Source organism: Schistocerca gregaria, chromosome 9 (genome assembly GCF_023897955.1).
Source record: "Schistocerca gregaria isolate iqSchGreg1 chromosome 9, iqSchGreg1.2, whole genome shotgun sequence".
NCBI lineage: Eukaryota > Metazoa > Arthropoda > Insecta > Orthoptera > Acrididae > Schistocerca > Schistocerca gregaria.
Genome location: NC_064928.1, coordinates 67,069,547 through 67,091,250, shown reverse-complemented (window position 1 = coordinate 67,091,250; position 21,704 = coordinate 67,069,547). Strand labels below are relative to the sequence as shown.

The following is a 21,704-nucleotide window of genomic DNA, read 5'->3' as shown; positions in this document are numbered from 1 at the left end:
CAAACTGTAGACCTCGCCGTTGGTGGGGAGGCTTGCGTGCCTCAGCAATATAGATAGCAATATAGGTGCAACCACAACGGAGGGGTATCTGTTGAGAGGCCAGACAAACGTATGGTTCCTGAAGAGGCGCAGCTGCCTTTTCAGTAGTTGCAGGGGAAACAGTCTGGATGATTGACTGATCTGGCCTTGTAACACTAACCAAAACAGCCTTGCTGTGCTGGTATTGCGAACGGCTGAAAGCAAGGGGAAACTACAGCCGTAATTTTTTCCGAGGGCATGCAGCTTTACTGTATGGTTAAATGATGATGGCGTCCTCTTGGGGAACATATTCCAGAGGTAAAATAGTCCCCCATTCGGATCTCCAGGCGGGGACTACTCAGGAGGATGTTGTTATCAGGAGAAAGAAAACTGGCGTTCCACAGATCGGAGTGTGGAATGTCAGATCCCTTAATAGGACAAGTAGGTTAGGAAATTTAAAAAGGGAAATGGATAGGTTAAAGTTAGATATAGTGGGGATTAGTGAAGTTCGGTGGTAGGGGGAACAAGACTTCTGGTCAGTGAATACAGGGTTATAAATACAAAATCAAATATGGGTAATGCAGGAGTAGGTTTAATAATGAATAAAAAATAGCAGTGCGGGTAAGCTACTACAAACAGCATAGTGAATCCATTATTGTGCCCAAGATAGACACGAAGCCTACTACAGTAGTACAAGTTTTTATGCCAACTAGCTCTGCAGATGACGAAGAAATTGATTTCCAGGGGCAGATGTGGACTCTGACCACCATCTATTGGTTATGAACTGTAGATTAAAACTGAAGAAACTGCAAAAAGGTGGGAATTTAAGGAGATGGGACCCGGATAAACTGGTTAAACCAGAGGTTGTACAGAGTTTCAGGGAGAGCATAAGGGAACAATTGACAAGAATGGGGGAAAGAAATACATTAGAAGAAGAATGGGTAGCTTTGAGGGATAAAGTAGTGAAGGCAGCAGAGGATCAAGTAGGTAAAAAGACGAGGGCTAGTAGAAATCCTTGGGTGACAGAAGAAATATTGAATTTAATTGACAAAAGGAGAAAACATAAAAACGCAGTAAATTAAGCAGGCAAAAAGGAATACAGACGTCTCAAAAATGAGATCTACAGGGAGTGCAAAATGGCTAAGCCGGCATGACTAGAGCACAAATGTACGGTTGTAGAGGCTTATCTCACTACGGGTAAGATAGATACTGCCTACAGGAAAATTAAAGAGACATTTGGAGAAAAAAGAACCACTTAAGAGCTCAGATGGAAATCCAGTTCTAAGCAAAGAAGGGAAAGCGGAAAGGTGGTAGGGGTATATAGAGGGTCTATACAAGGGCGATGTACTTGAGGGCAATGTTATGGAAATGGAAGAGGAGGTAGATGAAGATGAAATGGGAGATATGATACTGCGTGAAGAGTTTGATAGAGCACTGAAAGACCTGAGTCAAAACAAGGCACAGGAGTAGACTACATTCTATTAGAACTACTGACAGCCTTGGAAGAGCCAGTCCTGACAAAACTCTATCATCTGGTGAGCAAAATGTGTGAGACAGGTGCAATACCCTCAGACTTCAAGAAGAATATAATAATTACAATCTCGAAGAAAGCAGGTGTTGACAGATGTGAAAATTACCTAACTATCAGTTTAATAAGTCATGACTGCAAAATACTAATGGGAATTCTTTACAGACGAACGGAAAAACTGATAGAAGCCGACCTCGGGGAAGATCAATTTGGATTCTATAGAAATATGGGAACACGTGAGGCAATACTGACCCTACGACTTTTTTTAGAAGCAAGATTAAGAAAAGGCAAACCTACGTTTCTAGCATTTGTAGACTTAGAGAAAGCTTTTGACTATGTTGACTGGAATACTCTCTTTCAAATTCTGAAGGTAGCAGGTGTAAAATACAGGGAACAAAAGGCTATTTACAATTTGTGCCGAAACCAGATGGCAGTTATAAGAGTCGAGGGACATGAAAGGGAAGCAGTGGTTGGGAAGGGAGTGGGACAGGGTTGTAACCTCTCCCCGATGTTATTCAATTTCTATATTGAGCAAGCAGTGAAGGAAACAAAAGAAAAAATCGGAGTAGGTATTAAAATTCATGGAGAAGAAATAAAAACTTTGAGGTTCGCCGATGACATTGTAATTCTGTCAGAGACATCTACACTACATCTACATCCATACTCCGCAAGCCACCTGACGGTGTGTGGCGGAGGGTACCCTGAGTACCTCTATCGGTTCTCCCCTCTATTCCAGTCTCGAAAGAAAGGAGGATTGTTGGCATGCTTCTGTGTGGGCTCTAATCTCTCTGATTTTATCCTCATGGTCTCTTCGCGAGATACACGTAGGAGGGAGCAATTTACTGCTTGACTCCTCAGTGAAGGTATGTTCTCAAAACTTCAACAAAAGCCCGTACCGAGCTACTGAGCATCTCTCCTGCAGAGTATTCCACTGGAATTTATCATCTCCATAACGCTTTTGCCATTACTAAACGATCCTGTAACGAAGCGCGCTGCTCTGTTGGATCTTCTCTATCTCTTCTATCAGCCCTATCTGGTACAGATCCCACACTGTTGAGCAGTATTCAAGCAGTGGGCGAACAAGCGTACTGTAACCTACTTCCTTTGTTTTCGGATTGCATTTCCTTAGGATTCTTCCAATGAATTTCAGTCTGGCATCTGCTTTACCGACGATCAACTTAATATGATCATTCCATTTTAAATCACTCCGAATGCGTACTCCCAGATAATTTATGGAATTAACTGCTTCCAGTTGCTGACCTGCTATTTTGTAGCTAAATGATAAGGGATCTATCTTTCTATGTATTCGCAGCACATTACAATTGTCTACATTGAGATTCAATTGCCATTCCCTGCACCATGCATCAATTCGCTGCAGATCCTCCTGCATTTCAGTACAATTTTTCATTGTTGCAACCTCTCGATACACCACAGCATCATCTGCAAAAAGCCTCAGTGAACTTCTGATGTCATCCACCAGGTCATTTATGTATATTGTGAATAGCAATGGTCCTATGACACTCCCCTGCGGCACACCTGAAATCACTCTTACTTCAGACGACTTCTCTCCATTGAGAATGACATGCTGCATTCTGTTATCTAGGAACTCCTCAATCCAATCACACAATTGGTCTGATAGTCCGTATGCTCTTACTTCGTTCATTAAACGACTGTGGGGAACTGTGTCAAACACCTTGTGGAAGTCAAGAAACACGGCGTCTACCTGTGAACCCGTGTCTATGGCCCTCCTAGACTCGTGGACGAATAGCGCGAGCTGGGTTTCACACGACCGTCTATTTCGAAACCCATGCCGATTCCTACAGAGTAGATTTCTAGTCTCCAGAAAAGTCATTATACTCAAACATAATACGTGTTCCAAAATTCTACAACTGATCGACGTTAGAGATATAGGTCTATAGTTCTGCACATCTGTTCGACGTCCCTTCTTGAAAACGGGGATGACCTGTGCCCTTTTCCAATCCTTTGGAATGCTACACTCTTCTAGAGACCTACGGTACACTGCTGCAAGAAGGCGGGCAAGTTCCTTCGCATACTCTGTGTAAAATCGAACTGGTATCCCATCAGGTCCAGCGGCCTTCCCTCTTTTGAGCGATTTTAATTGTTTCTCTATCCCTCTGTCGACTATTTTGATAAGAAGAAGGGACCGGTTGGTAGGACATGTTCTGAGGCATCAAGGGATCACCAATTTAGTACTGGAGGGCATCGTGGAGGGTAAAAATCGTAGAGGGAGACCAAGAGACGGCAAAGGATTTGGAAGAACAATTGAATGGAATGGACAGTGTCTTGAAAGGAGGATATAAGATGAACATCAACAAAAGCAAAATGAGGATAATGGAATGGAGTCGAATTAAGTTGGGTGATGTTGAGAGAATAGGTTATCAAATGACACACTTAAAGTAGTAAAGGAGTTTTGCGATTTGGGGGTCAAAATAACTGATGATGGTCGAAGTAGATAGGATATAAAATGTAGACTGGCAATGGCAAGGAAAGCATTTCTGAAGAAGAGAAATTTGTTAACATCGAATATAGATTTAAGTCACGGGAAGTTGTTTCTGAAAGTATTTGTATGGAGTGTAGTCATGTATGGAAGTGAAACATGGACGATAAATAGTTTGGACAAGAAGAGAATAGAAGCTTTTGAAATGTGGTGCTACAGAAGAATGGTGAAGATTAAATGGGTAGATCACGTAACTAATGAGGAAGTACTGAGTAGAATTGGGGGGAAGAGGAGTTTGTGGCACAACTTGACAAGAAGAAGGGACCTGTTGGTAGGACATGTTCTGAGGCATCAAGGGATCACCAATTTAGTACTGGAGGGCATCGTGGAGGGTAAAAATCATAGAAGGAGACCAAGAGATGAATACACTAAGCAGATTCAGAAGAATGTAGGTTGTAGTAAGTACTGGGAGATGATGAAGCTTGCACAGGACAGAGTAGCATGGAAAGCTGCATAAAACCAGTCTCAGGACTGAAGACCACAACCACAACCACAACCACAACAACAACAACAACAACAACAACAACACACTTTATGGCCGAGCCTGAAGTTTAGCACATTATTTGTACAAAAACCTATTTTTACATTTGTTTCATTGAAGTACCAACGGCCCTGCTGGAGTCATAGAATTAGTTCCCATCGGCCCGTACAGTGTCGGGTACTCGGCACTTGTGACGTCAACTGAACATCCACTTGATTGAGGAGCAACAGCTCCAGTTATGAAAACTAACAACAGACAGGAGATTGGTGTGCTGACCACCTGCCCCTCCATACCTGCGTATCTAGTGATGCCTATCAGCTGAGGGTGACATGGCAGGTGGTCAGTACCACTGGGTTTTCTGAGGCCTGTTCGGACGGAAAGCTGTATTAAAGTACGTGTCAGTTTTGTACAAATCTTTCTGCAGAAGGTCACAGGCACATACTGTTATTTGTTGTTGTTGTTATTCTTGGCCTCTGCTTATTTATTTTTGTTCTTCCTTCTTTATCCCGTTGTAAATTTTCGTGACATCCCTATATTTATATGCACTTACCACGACCATTTGCATTATAAGGCTCAGCTTTCTTTCAACTTCATGCTGGCAGAATAGTAATCTTAATAAACAACACACAAGTGCATTGAAATACAACTACTAAAGTGACTTTGTTGCTGACAGATGTCCAGTGGAAGAGGGGGGGAGAGCGTGTGGTGGAACAACTGTATGTGTGTGTATGTTGTGCTTGGTGCTGGTGAAGGGGCTCTCATACGTGGTCCTTGCGCACAGCAACTGAAAATGACTATATGGCCCACGGCACGACACTGAAGCAGTGATCACACACGGGAGTAAGCTGTGACAGAGAGATGCCCGTGACAACTCCGTCTGCATTTGAATTACATATTTTTGTGATTTTTTACAATGTTTATACCACAGGCAAATCACAAGTTTTAATCAAGTATTTCTAATAACATTATTCTCAGCAAACAAAAAATTATTATTAAATAAGTTTGGAAATGTAATTTTCTTTAATACACGGCAAATGTATGAGATGTCACCTGATAACATTTGCCTTGTGAGCTGTATGAAAAACAGGAATTCTACCAGACTACTATATTATCCTGCCGTGTAGCATGTATATTTTGCAGATAAGTTCTGATAAATTGGATTTTTTATATGATATAACAGCAACATTGCATATCATAGAGCATATGTTAATTATTTTATTTTTATCTACATATCTAAGGATGTTTCTTGTGACTGAAACTAGTTATTGTAAATGATTAAAGAAATCTAGATGGACAATAGAAAAATTGTCAATATAATTCACAGAAAGTCACCCGATGATGGTAGTCTGCTGCCATCGTGCCCAACTAAATGATAAAACTGAAATGTGACTGACATAGAAATGTGTGTTTTTTAATGCTTGCATGGAACATGCAGATCTCACTCAACTCCATATAAAATGGATAAATTAAAATTATTGTAGATGCTGGGAATTTAGATTTTGTGCTACAAAGAATTGCAACTAGCCTATCATCTGCATATCTGATACTCTCAAGGAGGTAATGAGAAACTTCCACAAATAACTTGAAAAACGTGGTTCAAAGAGGGACAATACATAAAAAATCCAGTACTTATTGCATAACAAAATGAATTACGTTAGATGGCTACTTGACACAATGAGCAATCGTTAAACCGTTAATATGCACATCTAAAAGTAGATTGTCAGACAAAGCCCTTCATCTGGTGGAGAAACACCCATCTATATCTGCCCCACTTTGTAAAGGTAAGTTGTCATTTGATGTCATTACCAAATCTGATACTCTGATAAACATTCAGATGGACATGGGCTAAATATTTTTTGATACATCAATGTACACATTTTTTACTAAAAAAGACTGCAAGAAAGAACATGCTGTGCTATGCTCTGCTGAGAAAATGTGTGGTTTTGTTCTCTTTCTCAGGCAGTTTTAACTACAACAGCAGGGAATTTAAATGATTACAAAAATTGTTTCTCCCATACAAATTCTTTCACCTTGTACATATTTTTAAACAAAAATTGTATATACAAGTATGTGCTCCACCCCCCCCCCCCCCTCCCCACACCCCTCTCACAGTTGTTTACAACAGGAAACAGGAAAGTTGGTTTTATGGCTTATCAGTTTATTATTACAATACTGTTATGCAACCCTAAAACTATGTGAAATACTGTCATTGAATCAAGACACAAAGCAATTGATGACATTAACTGCCAGTGGGCACTGATTTAAGTTAATAGGAAAGTTGATAATTTGTCCCAGCCCGAGATTCAAACCCAGGCCTCCTCCTACTTACCAGGCAGATGCGCTGACCATTGCGTCACCTGGACCCAATGGTCAACGCATCTGCACTGTCTACTCTGGCATGCCTTCCATCACACTCAAATCCACAAATTATCAACACACTACTAATGTAGTGACTTCTGCCCATTATCCTCATTCCATGTGGCATTTCGACGGCTCACTTAAGAATTCGAGAACGGTATCTGCACTGAAGTCACCAACTGGTTGTTCATAACAGCTGTGGGATCGAAATTGTGTCTGTGCTTTCAGATGTGTCCAAAAGAACAGCCACCACATATATCATTAAGGTGAGGAAGACCAATTGATCACTTCAGTGCAGATGCACCCCACACTGGAACTCTTACGGGAATTGGCGAAATTCCACGTTTAATGAGGATAATGGGCAAGGGGCACTACATCAGTAGTGTGCGGATAAGCTGGAAATTTGGGTCTGATGGGAGGACTGCCAGGTAGTCCGTACAGTTGTGATGAGCACTGTGGCCAGATGGCGCAGTAGTCATTGTGTCTGCCGGCTAAGAAGAAGACCCAGGCACAAATTCCCGCAAGGTACAGATTTCCAACTTTCGTCATTGATTTAAATCAGTGTCCACTGGTAGCTAATGTCATTAATTCCTCGTCTTTGCCGAATCATAATGGCTGCAGTATCGAAATTGTGTCCGTTCTTTAGGGCATTTTCTAAAAAACACACACCACATATAACACTTGCACTGAAGTTACTATCCTCACAGATACACTATCAGAAGTGGTCTCACATTACCCATTTATCAACGACCCCAACCTATTTAGCCATTCATTTTAAAGCACTACAATTCCCAATCAAGATTTTGTTTACAATAATAATAGACAATGCTCAAGGTTAGACGGGGGGGAGACGATATGGAAAATGAAGGGATGGTAATGGAAGGGAAGGAGAAGGGGAGAAGAGAGAGAGTGATGGGAGGAGGAGGAGGAGGAGGAGGAGGAGGAGGAGGAGCACAGAGAGAGAAAGAAAATTTGATCAAAAGAGAGAGGGGGAAAAGGAGAAGATGGACAAACAGAGGAGGAAGGTGAGATGGGTTGCGGTTGGGTTGTTTGGAGGAGGAGACCAGACAGTGAGGTCATCAGTCTCATCAGATTAGGGAAGGGTGGGGAAGGAAGTTGGCTATGCCCTTTCAAATGAACCATCCCAGCATTTGCTGGAGTGATTTAGGGAAATCACAAAAGACCTAAATCAGGATGGCCGGATGCGGGATTGAACCATCGTCCTCCCAAATGTGAGTCCAGCGTGCTAGTCACTGCACCACCTCACTCGGTGAAGGTGAGATGGACAGAGAATGTAATGAGAAACAATGAGGACTTATTAACAGTTCCCATAAATTTTTAGCACTTGCTATGTATTGTTGGGTTCACTAGTATTTATAGAGGGTGTCCATTTTAACTTGTGTTGTTGTGGTCTTCAGTCCTGAGACTGGTTTGATGCAGCTCTCCATGCTGCTCTATCTTGTGCAAGCTTCTTCATCTCCCAGTACCTACTGCAACCTACATCCCTTTGAATCTGCTTAGTGTAGTCATCTCTTGGTCTCCCTCTATGATTTGTACCCTCCACGCTGCCCTCCAATACTAAATTGGTGATCCCTTGATGCTTCAGTACATGTCCTACCAACTGATCCCTTCTTCTGGTCAAATTGTGCCACAAACTTCTCTTCTTCCCAATCCTATTCAGTACTTCCTCATTAGTTATGTGATCTACCCATCTAATCTTCAGCATTCTTCTGTAGCACCACATTTCAAAAGCTTCTATTCTCTTCTTGTCCAAACTATTTATCGTCCACGTTTCACTTCCATACATGGCTACACTCCATACAAATACTTTCAGAAAAGTCTTCCTGAAACTTAAACCTATACTCGATGTTAACAAATTTCTCTTCTTCAAAAACGCTTTCCTTGCCATTGCCAGTCTACATTTTATATCCTCTCTACTTCGATCATCATCAGTTATTTTGCTCCCCAAATAGCAAAACTCCTTTACTACTTTAAGTGTCTCATTTCCTAATCTAATTCCCTCAGCATCACCCGACTTAATTCGACTACATTCCATTATTCTCGTTTTGCTTTTGTTGATGTTCATCTTATATCCTACTTTCAAGACACTGTCCATTCCATTCAACTGCTCTTCCAAGTCCTTTGCTGTTTCTGACAGAATGCCAATGTCATCGGCAAACCTCAGTTTTTATTTCTTCTCCATGGATTTTAATACCTACTCCAAATTTTTCTTTTGTTTCCTTTACTGCTTGCTCAATATACAGATTGAATAACATCGCGGAGAGACTACAACCCTGTCTCACTCCCTTCCCAACCACTGCTTCCCTTTCATGTCCCTCGACTCTTATAACTGCCATCTGGTTTCGGTAAAAATTGTAAATAGCCTTTTGCTCCCTGTATTTTACCCCTGCCACCTTCAGAATTTGAAAGAGAGTATTCCAGTCAACACTGTCAAAAGCTTTCTCTAAGTCTACAAATGCTAGAAACGTAGATTTGCCCTTCCTTAATCTAGCTTCTAAGATAAATCTTAGGGTCAGTACTGCCTCACGTGTTCCAACATTTCTACAGAATCCAAACTGATCTTCCCCGAGGTCGGCTTCTACCAGTTTTTCCATTCGTCTGTAAAGAATTCCCGTTAGTATTTTGCAGCTGTGACTTATTAAACTGATAGTTCGATAGTTTTCACATCTGTCAACACCTGCTTTCTTTGGGATTGGAATTATTATATTCTTCTTGAAGTCTGAGGGTATTTCACCTGTCTCATACATCTTGCTCACCAGATGGTAAGAGTTTTGTCAGGACTGGCTCTCCCAAGGCCGTCAGTAGTTCCAATGGAATGTTGTCTATTCCGGGGGCCTTGTTTCAACTCAGGTATTTCAGTGCTCTGTCAAACTCTTCACGTAGTATCGTATCTCCCATTTGATCTTCATGTACATCCTCTTCCATTTCTATAATATTGTCCTCAAGTACATCGTCCTTGTATAGACCCTCTATATACTCCTTCCACCTTTCTGCTTTCTCTTCTTTGCTTAGAACTGGATTTCTATCTGATCATTTTAACTAAAGACATTGAAATATCTCGAAAATTACACACCGGATCAAAAAAAAGTTATAATTCCAATTTGTTTGTGTCGGAGGGAGACATACAATGACAACACACTCGTCCCTCCAGCCCATCCTATGCAAATTTGAAATCTTCAATAGGAAACCCCATTTTTTATTGGAGATTACAATTCGATGGCAAAATCTACATACATTTTGTCTGAAGCAATTGGAGGAATAGAAATGGGTACACAACTGTAATGACATGGTACTCAGTGGCCCTTGAGTATCCAGTGGTGTGTGGGACCCACCTCCATGTTGCAAGGGTCGGACAGGCCAGTATTTTATAACTTATAATTAGAAACTGATTCGCAACATTGTATTTCTCTGACATATCGAACAGAGGACTACTCGACACGCCACTGTGACCACGGCTCAAGGCAAATGCTACTCTTCTTTTCCAATTAGAGTAAGTGCTCAAATGTAGTGCTGCCCACTTCAATATGCTTAGTGATCCATTTTTCATGTGACCCTACACAGGACGGAAGCGTATCTGCGGGAATGTTAGCACAGGCATTTCTGATGTGATCAACCTTGTCTTTGTGGCCTGTTGGCACTCACTGGTACACCTTATCTTTCAAATATCCCCACAGCAAGAAATCCAGCAACATCTAATCTGGTGGCATCAAATTCAGCAAGCTAGCGGGCCAGTTAGTAGGACCACCTCTGTCGATCCATCAACCAGTGCAGACATCGTCTAACACCTCCTGTGCTTCAATTGCATAACACATTGGTCAACCATCATCCTGAAACCACATGCATTGTCAAACTTCAGGGGCAACATCCTGCAATAGCACCGGTTCCTAACCCAAAAACGTTCGATATTCGTGTCCATCCAACATGCCATTGGTAAAATACAGACCAATCAGTTTCATCTGCACGATGCCTAACCAAGCAAAGACGTCAATGGTCAACTTGCCGTAACCAATGGGGGGCAGTCTACACTCCAGTAATGCATGTTATACCAGTTAACACTATCATGGTTTGTGAAAGTAGACTTATCTGAAAATAGTACCTGGCAAAGAATGTGGGAATTGTTTGCATTTGTTGATGTACCCATACAGAAAATGCTACCCACTTATGGAAATCGGCACTATGAAGTTCCTGATGCAGTGACGTGTTATGGATGATACTTATATTATGACAATACTAGGTACGGACACACCGGAATCGCGGTGTAATTGCTGGGTGCTTACCCGTGGGTTGTGATGCACTGCCACTAGTACAGTATTTCATTTGCTTCTCCTGTAACACATTTGCTTCATTTCTTTTTGCAGCTTGGGCACTGTCTTCAGACATAAAGGCATTCGAAACCTTGTAAAATATCTAATGAGAATGAGCTTACGGTGGAAAATGCTCGGCACACGAGGCAATATCAGCCTCGACAATTTCTCCTACATTCTCTGTAAACCAGGATCATTTCAATTTTTTCTTCTGTGGTTGCAACATTCATCGTCCACTTGCAAGTCTCTTCTCCAAATGATAGGTAGGTGTGCAGGCAATTGACACTTTAGAAGTGTTATAATGTTTAGAGCCACCGTCTGTTCTACCTCTTCACGATACATGACCTCTGGTCGCAGTGTACCACCTGTTACAATAAGCAGTATGGAGGTTGGGTCTCACGTGCCATTGGATATTCAAGGGCCATTGAGTAGCATGTATTAAATTACGACTGTGTACCCATTTTGATTCCTCCGATTACAGCACAATCTGTGGTGAAACAAAGAAAATGCTTCAGACGAAATGTATGTAGATTTTGCTGTAGAGTCGTAATCTGCAATAAAAAAGTGGGGCTTCCTGTTGAAGATTTCAAAGTAACCCTCTGCTACCCATGAAAGGGGTGGAGGGGCTGGTCAAGTGTGGTATTGTTGGATGCCCCCTCTGAGAGAAACAAATTGGAATTATAAGTTTTTTGATCCAATGTGTAGTTTTCAAGATATTTCAATGTCTTCAGTTAAAATGAACACCCTGTATATGCACAACTCACAAACAATGGCCATGGTAAACTCCAAGCAACGAGTTCCCACTGGGATGAGTAGTGACCTCAGCTGAGGTGGAAGTACAAAAGAGTTACTGGGTGCGGAGAGGGAGGGATTGCACATAAGAGAGGGAGAACAGAAATGTCCCTGTTTGTTGCTTAGTGTCTCTTTTCTGTGGTGAATAGCACTCTATCCTAATTCATACTGTTATTCCATCATGTATTTCAACTCTTTGACTATTAATTAAATAATTACATAACTGCAAATGGAAAACAAGAAGATCTACTTCAAAAGCTTTATCAGTGAAATCGTTTCATATACATATCACATTCCCTTGCAAAAAGGTACTACATCAGCATTCATGAGATGATCAATGTACGCCTCTCATAAAAATGTTTCAGGCAAACGACAAACTTGCATATGCAGCACAAAGCTCATGGATATCCATTCTATGGTGCAATGAGTGTTGCTAGTCTAAGATTGTGAAACTAAATAGATGAGGCATCAATTACATGTACGAGTTACACACCAGGACGCTACACAGATACTGTGAAGAGTCAAACGCAGTAGATGACCTAATATAACTAACAAATCAAAACAGTACTTTCTACTGAGCAGTCAAATTGTATTACTGGTTGGGAAATCATATCCTTAAGATGTGTCATGAGTAGTACTAACCTCCTTTCATTTTCATAAGGGCAACAACCTCCTTTAATTATGGAGGGATTCTGACTCAAATTGTCAGACAGTCAAGGTGGGGACCGTGCATTCTGAATCTGCCACTACCGTATTTACTCGAATCTAAGCCGCACTTTTTTTCCGGTTTTTGTAATTCAAAAACCGCCTACGGCTTAGAATCAAGAACAAAGCAACCGGAAGTTCTGAAAAATGTTGGTAGGCGCTGCCACAACTGACTTCTGCCGTCGAATATACGTAGCGCTACACAGGCATGCTTTGTAGGCACAAAGATAAATACTGCCACCAAAACATACGAGCTTTTTTTTCTCCGCCCCGAATTTCGACTGCTGCATTTTCATGCATTATCCAATGAAGTAATTACAAATTCCGTATTGTACATCTTCGAATGTAGCAGAATTTCAATGTACTACAAAAATCCGACTAGCAAGACTGTTTGGGATGTTTGTCAATATAGCCAACTCTACGTTCTGAATTTTTTCCTACCTGTGAGAGGAGATGGTTGCTAATAGGAATCTGATGAAATGTGAATCACATGCAGTATTGTCTTCACCATAAGAATAATACGAATATAAACATTTTGCCATGTATTCTTTCATGTTTGCTGCTATCTCATTTAAATCCTGTCTGCCTAATAAACTACGAAACTAGAGTCAGACAACAGCAAATGCGGAAGAATGTACATATCGTGTCATGTTTATATTCGTATTATTCTTATGCCTAATAGTGATTCAGTCAGAAATGAAGCACGGCAACTGATTAGATTTTTAAATCTAAGATGACTCTAATTTCTGTGCAGAATTTGATGTACTAAAGAAGCGGCCACAAAGATTTTCAAATGGAGAAAAATTTTCACCTAACTCTCGTTCAGAACATGTTCTATCATACGCAGTCTATTATTTGGTTCTTGTTGATCATTATCAAAGAAAGCAGCAGTGTAAGTAACAACAAATAACAGTCTCTTGCCATTGTTTCACTAATAAGATGATTCCTCTCTTTTTTTTAAAATTGTAAGCGGCGGTAGCGCGCACAAAAGCAAGCAATGCCATGAGTTGCGACAGGCCGTAAACACGCACTATCAGAATGCGACAACAATGCGTGACACAGTACAGTAATGCTTTTTCAGCTTAGAGTGATGTAAACACCTATAACAAAGAAAACGGCACTTATCAGATCAAAGCAAAATAAGCAATCGATTCAAACCAGACGAAGCATGTGAAAAAGGAAGGGTACCCGTATAAATACAGACGAAGCACCTGACACATAGAAATGGCACCTAGTAAAGCTTAACTGCTAAGCTTACGACTCGAACCAAACTACTGTAGCTGTATCGTCATTCATTTGACCTAAATTGTCTCTCGTATTACAATTGACCAACTTTGTTTCGATTTGGAGGTGCGGCCAAAAACTTTTCTCTCCCCTTGAATTTCGAGTCTCAAATTTCATGTGCTGCTTAGATTCGGGAATTCCCCCCCCCCCTCCCCCCCCCCCCTTTATTTCGAGTCTCATTTTTCAGGTATGGCTTAGATTCGAGTGCGGCTGAGATTCGAGTAAATACGGTAGTTCTGTACACACCCTACAATGAACAGGCCACAGAGAGATGCAGCATGTGGGTGGGATATGCGGGTCTAGCAAGGCTCAGGCAGTGAAATGTGAACTGGAGACAGTGGTTGTCGATTTTTAAAAGAGAGGTATTGTTCCGAGGGTGGCAATTCAAACTTTGCGAAGCAGTAACCAGTGTTTATACTGGAGATGATGAGAGTCGCCAGTACATGAAAAGAAGGACCTTTTGGTCTTATTATATTGACTGAATGATTTATTGCATTCCTAGCTGGAGAAAGAAATTGTGGAAGCCTGTACTTACTGAGGCTGTTGTCTTAAGGAATGTGGGGCATGTAGTGTGTTCTGTGGCTACAAATCACGAGGTACTACACTGTTTTTGAAGTCTGCTTTCTTTAAGTGAGATCAATGTCTCGAAATCTATTCTGAATAATAGATGTTGACTGCTGTCATTAGAAGTCTGAAGTATCTGTGCTATCAGTAGTGAGAGATTTAGTGTATTAGAGATTTAGTGTACACCGAAACCTATTATTCAGAGATTTCTGGGTTCCTTCCTGAGACGTTTCTTGAACCACAGTGGTGATTTGTGCACAGTTGTTATTTTGCATAGCATGTTCTGACTGGACAGTTATTACACTGCCCTCAGTTTGCCAAATGCATTTACCTTTGGCAATGCTGTGAGCTGTAAGTGCAGTTGTGTGAAATTAAAGACATGTGAGTGCAGTGGCTATTTGACAAACTTTTTAAGAAACCACTCTGGGGTAGTAGAAGTGTTTTGTATTGTAGTTTGCAAGATAAATTAGGTAAGTTAGGTACAGTTTAGCTGGTAAGTTCTCAGTGGCTTACATGTTAATGACACTGGAGACGTCATCTGTTTAGCCTAAAAGATTGCCCCCTGTGAAACTTCATAGGAATAACAAATTAATATTACTGCTGCACAGTATTAATACTAGTTTATTTTCAGACTTCCATCTAAATGTTAATCTTCCTTGTCTGTGCAGCACCTCTGACAATTTTGATGAAATGTTGCAAAAAAATGCATTTTGATAAGAACAAAGAGATTGTGGATAGTTAAAAGTGAACATATTTATTACATCTGATTTTAATGGCAGTTCTGTTAATTATTTTGATGAAGCGAAAAGGCCAGTCTTACAAGCCGTAACTCTCTTGGGCATACCACACAGAAGTCACTTATATACTGAGTAACAGACTGTGGCATTTTTGGAACACATTATAACATACAGAACATTGAGTGAAACGTAGACTGATCATAAACTGGCTATACAAGGATTTGGCAACAGAATGTTACCCGTTCAATGTAACTACTGACTGTTAGTGTGAATGACAGCTGAAATTTAAACATAAATAATTGAGCATTGCTTCAGGGATTGTAGTATGGACTTTAAAACAGTCTTTAAAGCACTTATTTCAAGTATTCAGGAACCTAATCCCAAAAACTACTAGGAAATTTCAGCTATTTCAAAGCAAATATGACAGAGTCGAGGGACACCTACATTGCAGTCACTATTTTTCTTGCCTGAGTACGAGTGTGCTCACCTTACACCAGGTAATGGAAACTGTACGGAGCTTATTGGGGTGAGTAAAACCATCTCAAGTAGCATTACAGCCAGAGACATCAAAATATGTGACACAGCAATATGCTTTGAAACATAAAACAAGATATAATCAGCCAATAAGAAATACCAAATATTCTTATGTGCCTAAAACTTGTTACAGAAAAAGCACAATACTGACCACCACCAAAAGCAGTCTACAAGTTTTTGCTACACAAGTTTCAAATTGAAATGTACCTCCAGTTCAGATGTCAGTTTATCTTCCAATACTCCGATTGGGCAGCAGTAGCTTACATCTGTAGAGAAATACCAGCCTCAAGAATGCTATTACAGCAGCACTCCCTCAAGATGGAGATAGTTCAGCCTGTGCAGAGCAAAGCATTCACTATGTTAAACTACAAGCAGATGGAGTAGCCACACTTTAAATATGACATGGTGCAAGCTAATTAATTCCTTAACACTACTGTTAAGAAGGAGCAGGTATGGCTAAGAAACAAAAAATAGAAAAAAAAAGCTACAAATAATAATAAATGAACAGAGGAGGGATTGCATGTCAAACCCTTATTTTCATTTGCTTCCTTTCAATTGTTATGATTACAAATGATGACTATTATCGCAAGACTATGTAGAGTACATCCACAATCATGAGGCATGATTACTCAGTCCCCCCCAAAGTGTAAAGGTAATAAATATATAGTGCAGGCCTCCAGTGCCGCACTGTCTTCTAGCACCGAATCCTCCTTCCTGCATTCGGCAACTCTCCATGGGTGGGCCACCTCCAGGCTCACTCCAGCAGCAGGCAGACCCCTGACCCAAAAAGCAGCAGATCGCCATCTAACTCTTACAGCCGCTCACTTGCTGCACCAGTACAGGTGCTCCCGTGTCACGAACCGTCACTCTTAGGGGTGATACCTGTCACCACAGAGTGTCATTTTCAGCAAATATCCTGTGCCTCTTTCAACTGGGGCGCGCACTGCTAAGCGAGCTTCCGGTGTCGGCACTCCCGGGTGCGGACGTCACAGCCTTCTGCTGCCAGTTAGCTGCTGCCGAGCACCATGTGCCAGCCCCACCACGAGCTGAAGGGGAGTGTGGCCATTGCACTGTGATCTTAAGAATGTAGTAGCCCGAGTTTCAATAAAATGTTATACTTTTGATGCAGCCTGCAACCCCAGTATTACACACCGCTACACCCCGACACTTCCGGCTCAGAGCTTGCAACAACATCTGGAGAAAATGGATTCTGCCGGCTACGTGTCAGTAATGTGAGCTGTTTTTGTACCCACCTAACTCTCAATTTTCGAAAATCAATTATTTCATTTCACACAAGAGAGAACTGGAAATTTCTGGAAGCACAGTGTTCGTCTCATTCGACGTCAGTCGTCGGTCACTAGCTGCCATTTCTTTGATCTCGTTCTCCATCTCATCAGTCACATCTGAGTTATCCGCCTCTTGTTTGCTCGTCACAAACATTCGTTCACAAGTTTTAAACTTGAGACACTGCTCGTACACATTTGTACAATTCGTCACATCATCCTCGTGAGAAATTCAGATTTTGTTAAAAATCCGTGATGGCAAGAAGAAACTGCATTATGCTCTTCAACTTGCAGCTAGTGGGATCCGGAACAAACACACATATTTTGGCGCATGATTACACAAGTTTTCAGCTGACTAAGATAAATGAGCACATGTTCTGCGGCCATCACCTTCTCCTCGAATGCAGCTTTGCCAAGTCTGCAAGAAGTAAAAAAATCCCTCTGAGTGTCAGAGGCTCAGTACACCTACTTTTTGTAGATGCGCAGTCAGGGGATTGACGTGCAGTGAGTGTTCTGTCCACAATGTTTCCTGCCCTACACTGCAATAGCGGCGCTCTATCACTGTCCCTTCTCCCCTCCCTGAGATCTACAGGGTTGTAGCATTTCTGATCTGGGAGCCACAGAAGTCGCTCCCAAGCCACACTTCTTCATTTTGGGGGGATAATGTTAGCTCAAGTATGACACAAGAGGTGGAGTGATGTGGAGACATACTTTTATTTATTAACATTTCTTTAATATGAATACCACAGACCTGACTGGTGATTATCATTGTGATTCTCAATAGCTAGCTGTCGTGTGAATTTTTTTTTTTTTTTTTCCAGATTCTTTTCTTTAAATAACTGAAGTACTGTAACACTTACTTATGCGCCTTCAATGCACCAACAATATGAGCTACAGGTGTACCGATTAAGTAAGTATTAATCTATTATGACTCTATGGACAATGCAGAGTACAAAGTGTGAACAAGAAGTTATTTTATTAACCCTTGAATGGTCATGTGGGTGACATGACATGTCACCCAATTTTCTTTTTGAGAAGATGTCACCCATATGGGTTGTCCACAGACGTGAATGTGTATAGCTTCGAGTTCCACTTTAAACGTCAATATTTCACCAAGTGGAAACACTTTGCTGAAATAACATGAATGAAGTGTTTTGGAGTTTCTTCCAAATAAATAAAGGACATTATGATGATAAAATTCCAACCCCGTAACAGAGCATAGGGGACGATGTGGGAGACCCGCACCGCCGTACTAGGCAAGATCCTACTGGAGGTGGTTTGCCATTGCCTTCTTCCGACTGTAATGGGGAATTGATGATGATGATGATGATGATGATGATGATGATGATGATGATGATGATGATGATGATGATGACGACGATGACGATGACGATGACGACGACGACACAACACCCAGTCATCTCGAAGCAAGTGAAAATCCCTGACCCCGCTGGGAATCGAACCCGGAACCCTGTGCTCAGGAAGTGAGAACGGTACCGCGAGACCACTAAAGGACAGAAGATTTTTAATTTTTGCCTTTCAAAAGGAAACGACCATTACTTCATACTGTCCCAAAGAGAACAACACTGCTCGTGTAATTTCTACAATGCACCTCAACAATGTTATCGACAGCAATATAGCGGATATGAAAAAGTTAGAGATCATAACATTTTGCAACACCACACAAGTTGGAGTGGACTTGGTTGACCAGCTGCTTCAAAAAAATAATGGGGTCCATAATACAAGGCGCTAGCCTGTGGTAGTGTTCTACAATCTGCTAAACTAAGCAGCAATAAACACATTTTGCTTTTATAAATTCAATAAAAATGAAGATAAAGCATTGAAGACAGAACTATTTCCCCAATTAGCCTTGCATGTGAACTTACAAAGCCCAAACGTGAAGAACAATGTTACAAGCATGGTAGATCATGGGAAAAATCAGTCTCAAAATCGTGTGTTAGATGCGGTAAGTGAATCTGCATTGCTTTTTGAAGGAAGTTTTGTGTCAAGTATTTGGATACTGTCATCTGAAATAACACATGTGACAGAAAGTAATTTTGGTTTAATCATTGTATTAGTGAGGCTCATATACAGGTACTGCAGTGTATTGATCACAGACTACACTTATTAATTTTTACTGCAATTTAAGTTCACTTTTGTTAGTTTTCACTGAAATGTAGAAAGAAACATTCCACGTGGGAAAAATATATATAAAAAACAAAGATGCTGCGACTTACCAAATGAGAAAGCGCTGGTGGATAGACGCAATAAAAAACACCCAGACACACACACACAAATTTCAGCTTTCGCAACCCAAGGTTGCTTCATCAGGAAAGAGGGAAGGAGAGGGAAAGACGAAAGAATGTGGGTTTTAAGGGAGAGAGTAAAGAGTCATTCCAATTCCGGGAGTGGAAAGACTTACCTTAGGGGCAAAAAAGGACAGGTATACACTTGCGCACACGCACGCACGCACGCACGCACGCACGCACGCACACATCCATCTGCACATATACAGACACAGGAAGACATATGTAAAGGGAAAGAGGTTGGGCAGAGATGTCAGTCAAGGCGGAAGTACAGAGGCAAAGATGTTGTTGAATGACAAGTGATGTACGAGGACCAGCAACTTGAAATTAGTGGAGGTTGAGGCCTGGTGGGTAACGGGAAGAGATAATATATTGAAGGGCAAGTTCCCATCTCCGGAGTTCTGATAGGTTGGTGTTGGTGGGAAGTATCCAGATAACCCGGACGGTGTAACACTGTGCCAAGATGTGCTGGCCGTGCACCAAGGCATGAGAGATCCATCCTTCACGAAATCCTCCCCACTCCATCAAGAGTGTCTTTCCGCTGTCCACCTAACCTTTGTAACCTCTTGGTTCATCCCTAATAAATCCCTGAACCACCTTCCCTACCATCTGGCTCCTACCCTTGTAACCATGCAACCTCACCTGTCATTCAACAACATCTTTGCCTCTGTACTTCTGCCTCGACTGACATCTCTGCCCAAACCATTTGCCTTTACAAATGTCTGCTTGTGTCTGTAAATGTGTGGATGGATATGTGTGTGCGCGCATGCGAGTGTATACTTGTCCTATTTTTCCCCATAATGTAAGTGTTTCCACTCCCGGGATTGGAATGACTCCTTACCCTCTCCCTTTACTTACTTTACTTTTCCGTGTCCAGATCAAATTTTATTTTTCCAATAGTTAGCCACCGCTACGGCTTTGTCGTTGGCTTGTAGCAGGTCACTAAAACTACAGGGCTCCGGCAGTAGTCGGCACATGAGCAGATGTGCCTCGTCTTGTACCTCTCCGCATCCACAAAGAACGTCATCATCGTTAGTCAGCAGTCCCCACTTGCACAGATTATTTTTCCATCTGGGTACACCAGCCCTCAGCCTATTTAGTGTTCTCCACACGGTATAAGGTAGTTTGTTTCCTGGTGCCATTTGCTCTTTTGGTATTATCTGCAGTGCGGTTTGTTCATTCTCCCATTTACAGACTTTTATCATCTTCCTATGAACCGTCAAGGATCTTGGTTCTTGCGATAAAGCTATTTCTAGACTTAAGCCTCCGAGCCTGAGTGACGTGCTCATTCAGTGGGTGTCGAGAATCTGTTTCTTTCTTTGTTCTCTCTGCATCTGCTGCCACCTGCCTTCTGATCTTGGATGGGACAATTCCAGCAAGTAGGTACAAATTACCCATTGGTGTGGGTCTGAGACAGCCTGTAACAATTCGCATTATCTCATTTACACTTACATCAACCTGTTTAGCATGTGCAGATGCTTCCCATACTGCCGCACCCTCTCCCTTAAAACCCACATCCTTTCGTCTTTCCCTCTCCTTCCCTCTTTCCTGATGAAGCAACCTTGGGTTGCGAAACACTGAAATTTGTGCGTGTTTTTCATTGTGTCTATCTACCAGCACTTTCTCGTTTGCTAAGTCACAGCATCTTTGATTTTTATATATTAAAAACAAAGAATCCAAGACTTACCAAGCAGGAAAGCGCCGGTAGACAGGCACAATAAAATAACACACAAACACATACACAAAATTTCTAGCTTTCACAACCAACAGTTGCTTCTTCAGGAAAGAGGGAAGGAGAGGGAAAGACGAAAGGATGTGGGTTTTAAGGGAGAGGGTAAGGAGTCATTCCAAACCCGGGAGCGGAAAGACTTACCTTAGGGGGGAAAAAGGATAGCTATATACTCGCGCGCGCGCGCACACACACACACACACACACACACACACACACACACACACACACACACATCCATCCATACATATACAGACACAAGCAGACATGCTTAAAGGCAAAGAGTTTGGGCAGAGATGTCAGTTCACCAACCTAAGTTCAGCACAGGATCAACACAGCTCATCTCAAACCAACACTTTTTCGACTTTTTTCACACCTTTATCTCTCCCTATATATATTTTCACTTTAACCTCATGTTACCCTTTCCACCTTCTAATAACCATGTCAACCTTACAACATCCCTACAATGACCCCATTAAATTTTATTTACATTCCCTCCGCAAACATGCCTTCACCCTAGCCAGATTACGCTCCCATATTTT

The 21,704-nt window shown here is 41.6% G+C and overlaps 1 protein-coding gene across 16 annotated transcripts in view; it reads right to left on the bottom strand.

Moving 5' to 3' along the window:
* The window catches only part of LOC126291625 (longitudinals lacking protein-like), a 293,043-nt gene that overhangs the window by 136,877 nt on the left and 134,462 nt on the right, over window positions 1-21,704 (bottom strand). For 14 of the 16 annotated variants that reach the window (XR_007551826.1, XR_007551825.1, XM_049985179.1 and 11 more), the window contains one exon: window positions 16,052-16,178. The exons of the other annotated variants lie outside the window; for them this stretch is intronic. The gene's annotated coding sequence lies outside the window, so the exon portion shown is untranslated. The remainder of the gene's footprint in view (window positions 1-16,051; window positions 16,179-21,704) is intronic. 16 annotated transcript variants of the gene reach the window in all.